The sequence below is a fragment of the Emys orbicularis genome, chromosome 3 (assembly GCF_028017835.1).
Source record: "Emys orbicularis isolate rEmyOrb1 chromosome 3, rEmyOrb1.hap1, whole genome shotgun sequence".
NCBI classification, from domain to species: Eukaryota; Metazoa; Chordata; order Testudines; family Emydidae; genus Emys; species Emys orbicularis.
In genome coordinates this window covers 154346619-154353439 of record NC_088685.1, presented here as the reverse complement: position 1 = coordinate 154353439, position 6821 = coordinate 154346619, and positions in this window count along the sequence as shown.

Here is a 6821-nt window from a genome sequence, read left to right as displayed (position 1 = left end):
GCACGGTGGGTCCGGGCGGGGGCAGCGCGGAGCGGGCAGGAGCCGGGTGGGCGGCAGGGGCCGAATCCCCGCTGCTGCCAGGGAGCCCTGCGCCTCTCCCTCCCGCTCGCGGCTGTGGCTCCTTCCCGGCGGGACGCGCCTCCCGCTGCCCCGGCCACATGCGGCGCGCGTCCCCCGCGCCTAGTCTCCCTCCCGCTGGGAAGGAGCAGCTGGACGCGCGCCGCATGTGCGCGGGGCAGGCCGGGGGGCGCGTCCCGCCGGGAAGGAGCCGCAGCCGTGAGCGGGAGGGAGAGGCGCGGGGCTCCCCGGCAGCAGCAGGGATTCGGCCCACGCCCCCGCGCCGCCCACCTGGCCCCTGCCCGCTCCGCGCTGCCCCCGACCGGACCCACCGCACTGCCCCGCGGGCTGCAGGGCTGGAGCAGCCTCCAGGCTGCGCTCCCGGCCCCGGGTGCAGCAGCCCGGGCAGAAGCCCTCTGGCGCGGCGGGGGGGTTCACAGCTGAGCCCCCCCGTCTCCCTCCCTTGCCAGCCCCCCTTTGCCCGCCCGGTGCCCGGGTGCCGGAGCTGACTCACCAGCTCCAGGATCCAGGCACCGCCGCCACCCCCTCCCTCCCTCCCTCCAGGCTTGCGCCGCCATGCTGCAAGCCTGGGAGGGAGGCGGAATGCTGCGTGGTTGGGGAAGAGGAGGGGCCAGGGCGGGGATTTGGGGAGGGAGCCAATGGGGGAAGGAGGAGGCGGAGCCGGGGTGGGGGGGGCGCGAGCGCCAGAGTGGAGGGCAAAATTTCTTTTTTGTCCAGTGTCCCGACCAAGCATTGGTCGGGACGCGGGACAAAGAAGCAAATATCGGGACAGTCCCGATAAAATCGGGACGTCTGGTCACCCTACTTACAGGTAGCATAACTAAGCTCATAGATATGAAGCAGCTTTTTCTGAGGAGCTGTGGTCTAGTGGATGAGACATTAGTACAGGGGTTCTCAACAATTTTTTTGGTGACCTCAGAGTGTGGCCACCAACTCTTGCTGGTGGCTGCTCTGACAATTTTACCTAAAATACTTAATTAACTTTAGGAAAAACAAATATGCACATATACATGTCCAAATCATTGTAATGTATGTATGTAGAGGGGGTTGGGTTTTTTTGCAAACTCAATCATTAAAATAATGTACAGTTGTCTTTATTCTTTACTGGACCTAAACAGAATAGAAACACAAATAAGATGTTTTGCACATTGTCGTCTTTTGTTGGTGGTGTGTCTTTTGCTTTTGGTTGTGTTTTTTTAAAAGACTTGCTAGCTAATAAGTCTGCCGCTCAAAAATTGATATTTATATGTTTGTTAATATCACTTTTCACAGCAGACTTATTAGCAAGCTGGGAGGTTGTGAAAAGTGATATTAACAAACATACAAATATCAATTTTCGCAACAGCCTTATTCAGCCCTGGCGAGCCAGGGGACAAATTAAGCCCTGGATGGGGAGGTGAGTAGGAAGACAGCAGGGGTAACGGGGGGGATTTATGGGGGCCCGTGGAGGCAGTGGGGACCAGTAGCAATGTGGGCCGGGGGTGGTGAGCCAAAGGCCGGCACCCCCTGCCGAGCGGTCGGGGTCCAGGGTCAGAACCCGAAGCCTCATGACCAGAGCCTGCCACCCACCACTCCAGGGCTGAAACCAGAGCCTCACCACCCCGGGGAAGGTGGGGAACTCACTGGCTGTCTGCTCCTCCAGTGTTTGTGGCTCCAGAGAGGAGCAGGGCCCAACCCAGTGATGAGCTGCCAAAAACTTAACAACCGGTTCCCTACCAGGTCTTTGGCGGCACTTCGGCGGCAAGTCCTTCACTCGCTCCGGGTCTTCGGCGGCACGTCCTTCAGTGCCGCCGAAGACCTGGAGCGAGTGAAGGACCCACTGCCAAAGTGCCGCCGAAGACTCGGAGCACCGCCCAGTGAGTACAAGCCCCACATATTTTTTTACCTGTTTGTTTTTTTTAGTCATCCCTGCCGGGGCCCCGTCGAAACTGTTCGAATCGGGCCCCGCACTTCCTAAAGCTGGACCTGCACATCGGGGTTGCAAAATTGTATCAGGGGCCGGGTAGGGAAGGCTGTGCCTCCCAAAACAGCCTGTCCCCCCCATCTGACTCCCACCCATGTCCTGCCCCCCTCAGAAACTGCAAGGGCCGCAAGCAACCCATCAACCCCCCCCACACTCCTTGTCCCCTGATCACCCCCTCCCGAGACCCCCCCACCCTAACTGCCCCCCAGGACCTCTCCCCACCCCCTACCCAACTCGCCCCTCTCCCTGTCCCATGACTCCCCCAACCCCATCCACCACCACCCCAACAGACCCCCGGAACTCATGCCTACCCGAACCCCCCCGTTCCCCATCCCCTGACCGCCCCCCCAGAACCTCCACCCCCTCTAACCGCTCCCTGCCTGGCCCCTGCCTTATCCAACTCCTCCCAGCCCCGGCCTGGCCCCCTTACCATGCTGCTCAGGGCAGCGTGTAAGAATGCCATGCGGCCTGCTGGAGCTCGCAGCCCCCCCCGCCCTTTACCTTGCCGCTCAAAGCGGCAGGAGCTGCAGAGCTGCCCAGAGTGCTGGCGTCGGCGGCTTGGCACGCTGCCGCTCTGCGAGGGGGGAGGGAAGCGGGGGAAGGGCCGGGGGAGCCTCCCCAGCTGGGAGCTCAGGTGGGCTGGAGACAGGACGGTCCCGCGGGCTGGATGTGGCCCGCGGACCGGAGTTGTTTGCCCATGCGCCCGCCCCTTTAACAGCCGGTTCTACACCGGCTTCTAAATTTAACAACCGGTTCTTGCGAACCGGTGGGAACCGGCTGCAGCTCACCACTGGCCCAACCCCTGCTGGTGGTCCTGGGGGAGAGGGTCCACTGCTTCCCCCCGCCCCCAGTCACTGCCCAGGAGGCTGTGGTCACCACAAAAGCCTCTGGAGGCCTCATTTGAGAAACATTGGGTTAGTCTGTTACAACAGAGGGCTGGGTTCTCCTCCCAGCTCCGCCACACCTATCTCATTTGATTTGAGTAAGTCATGATTAGGACATGATTTTTTTCAGAAGTGCTGAGCAACTATGACACCAGCTGAAATCAGTGGGGTGCTGTGGGTGTTCTGCAAAGCAGGAGAGTTAGGCCCAGACTTTTAAAGGTATTTAGGAAGTGCTCCACTCAGCTTTTCAAGGCCTAAGGCCCCACTATGTAAAGGTATTTAGGTGTTGCTATGCTCAGCATCACAACCCCTGACTGATTAAGGAGACTAAATCTCGTTTTCAAAAGGGATTTAGGCACTTTAAGCTCCTAAATCAGCTAGGCATAAGCTAAGTGCAGCAATGCCTACATACCTTTAACTATCTGGGCTCCAGACCCTTAAAGCCAGATTTTTTTCAAGGCATTTATTGGGGTTTTCAAAAGCACCCAGGCAATGAGTGTTAGGTGCATGTCTGCATCTTCAGGCATCTAAATACCTTTTAAAAATCTGACCCTTCTGAGCCTCAGCCCCATTGGCTTTCAGTGGGATTTAACCGTCTAAGTCAGTTAGGGCCGTATTTTTTAAGGTAGGTACCCACCTAAAGATGCAGATAGGCAACTAGTTGGGTTTTCAAAAGTGGCGAGGTACCTAATTTGAAATCAAGCACCATTCATGCTCCTGTCTGCATCTTTAAGTGCCTCCCTTTCAATATCTGGCCCTTAGGCTTTGCAACACTGAGACTACGTCTTCACTACAGGGGGGGTCGATTTAAGATACGCAAATTCAGCTACGCGAATAGCGTAGCTAAATTCGACGTATCGCAACCGACTTACCCCGCTGTAAGGACGGTGGCAAAATCGACCTCCGTGGCTTCCCGTTGACGGCGCTTACTCCCACCTTCGCTGGTGGAGTAAGAGCGTCGATTCGGGGATCGATTGTCGCGTCCCGACGAGACGCGATAATTCGATCCCCGAGAGGTCGATTTCTACCCGCCGATTCAGGCGGGTAGTGTAGACCTAGCCTGAGTGGAGCAATGCCTAAATATCTTTACAGTTCTGGGCCTAAGCCTCAGTGATGCAGTTACCCCCTCTGTAAAATGGAAGGGATGCTATTTTCCTACCTATCTCCTTGGGGAGGGGTGTGAGAGTTCACCAACCTGTGCAGGAGGGGCACAGAATTAGGGTTACAGGTAGAGGTGAGGCCTTCCTAGCCCCATATCTGATCCCGTAGGATAAGGGGTCAGTTTGTGGATAGGAGTATCCCCTTTTTCCAGATCTTGCTTCTCATTCTCACATGTAGGCCTGTTCTATCTTCATTCAGCTCAGCTGAGCCTCCTGAGTTAAATACCACCCTCCCCCGCTGCCCCTATCCTATGCATAGCTTGCTTTATGGAGATTAAGGTGTAGTCATCCTTGCTGATTTTCCCCCTCCTCACAGATAAATATTCTTCCCCAGTGTTTTATGGAGTGGCTCCTTTCTTCTACCTGTCCAGCTGGGCACGAATGTCATGCTCATTGTCGTGGTAACTTCTCAGCGGTAAGTTAGAACACAATGCATTTCATGAGGTGAAAAGGGCTATCTGGACTTGCAATGAACCCTACTCATTTTTGGTTGAACCAAATCTATTCATCCCTATCTCTATCAATCCCCTGCTCCTTTTCCAGGGGCAAACCTCAGGCACTTTGATTGCAAGCTGTGCCCCCAGTGGTGCAATACTTCCTAGTTCCTAAATATACTGTATTGTTTTCCTGCCACTTCTTCCTCCCCGGACTAAATAATCTCAAGTGAAAATTCTGTGCTAGAAGTGCTGTGGTGGAACTGGCAGCCCTGAAGAGGCTAGAAAATATCTCCTTGCTGTTGTGTAAAACAAACCATGATAAAGCACATTAAAGAGATAGGGCCGATCCATTTCCCTGGTCTCAAAGGGAGACTGTTTATTGCATTGAAGTGATGTGATGTGGTTCCCTGGATAAACTAAAGCAACCACGAAGGAAAAGCGAAACCACCAGGGGTCCTGCCCATTACTGGAATGTCTCTACTTCGGCTCATTTTTCTCAATTCTTCACAGAGTAAACCATTTTACTGCCCAGTAACCCAACAGTTAATCTTATTAGTGCCTCTGAACTGCTATATCAGAGAAGTATCCTATTGGTCTGCTCCTGTGACGCACTGAGCACCTGCAACTTCCTTTGAAGTGAATGGGAGCTGTGGGTGCTCAGCACCTCCCAGGGTCAGGTTTGGGTAATTCTACTCTAACATTCACTTTTTTGCCCCTCACAAAGAGCACTGACCTTTCTCTCCCCCCCCCACCCCCGCCTCAAGTGGGATTCCAGTCCCTTTAGTTTCCAGGAAAGTGCAATTACATCTTCACCAGCCTTGCAGCACCGGGTGACATTGACATGTTTGCTTGGGAGTACGTGGATGTGTGCATTGTGAGTGGGTTTAGGTCTGTATTGGGAGGTAACCTGTTGTGGGATAGGACTGAGGCTGGGCGTAGTTGTGCATGCTTGTGAAGACAGGCAGCTTGTGAGTGGTTGGAGGCTAATGTCTTGTGAAGTAGCAATTTCCTAGATTTAGGGTTACCAGATAGCAACTGTGAAAAAAATGGGACAGGGGGTGGGGGGTAATAGGCACCTATATAAGAAAAAGTCCCAAAAAACAGGACTGTCTCTTTAAAAACGGGACATCTGGTCACCCTACCTAGATTGTACTTATTGCATTGATGGGAGATGCATTTTAGCAACCTTAACCTTACCCTGAAATAGTGGATTGTGACTAGGGGCAGTCTTGAGCGAGGAGTGATCTATAAGCTGTGCCACCCCACGAGTAACCTTGGGAGACATTGTGTCTCAGACGGTATGTCTACACTGCAGCTGGGAGCATGCCACCCATCCAAGACAAACACATGCTAGCTCTGCTCAAGAGAGCACACTAAAAATAGCAGTGTGGACACTGTGGTGCAGGTGGAAGTGTGGGCTAGCTGCCTGAGCCCCTGGGTTCATACTCTGGGGGTTAGCGAGGGCATGACCCCCTTGCCGCAACATACACACACAGCTGTTTTTAGCACACTAGCTCAAGCAGAGCTAGTATGTGTGTCTACCCAGACTGGGAGGGACACTTCCAGCTGCAGTGTAGACATAGACAGAGATGCACTTCCCTTCCCTTCCTGCTTCCTCTCTGCTCCAAGCAGGTAGTAATTTACTGCTGACTGATACCAACAGTAAATTCCTCCTGCCTCCCTCCTCCCCGCAGCCTTGCAGGCACTGGCTCAGCTACCCCAGTCAGAGAGTAAAGAATGGGGTTAAGCTTCACTGATTCCCCACCTGCTCTGGAAAGGGATTAAATGGGGGAGTAGCCCCACAGACTTACAGCCTGTGTAGCCCACAGAGGGCTGTAAAGTGAGCTCTTACAAGAATAAAAGATGAACTCCTGGGAGAACAAGTGCTGCATCCACACAAATATCCTCATCAGTCAGGAGTGAGGGGAAATACAGAACAAAATGGTGATTCAAACACATTTGTTTCTGAATTGGGGCAGCACTGGTTAGTGGTTAGAAGACAAGCCTGGGGGATGGGACACCTGTGTTCTAGTCCTAACTCTGCCATTGATTTGTTATGTGGTCTTGGGCACCTCCACCTATGGAATGGGAATAATAATAATAATAATAATTCTTAACTCCCTCACTGGGGCGTTGTGAGGATTGGTTGATGTTTACAAATATGAATGTTATATAAGTGCTAAGTATCTTTATTATAAAATAGATGGTTCTCCATGAGGCATCCAGGCTAAATTTATCCCTGTGATAATTCCAATGGCTTGAATTTGTCCCAAGTATGTCTGAGTGCTTCCAAATGTAG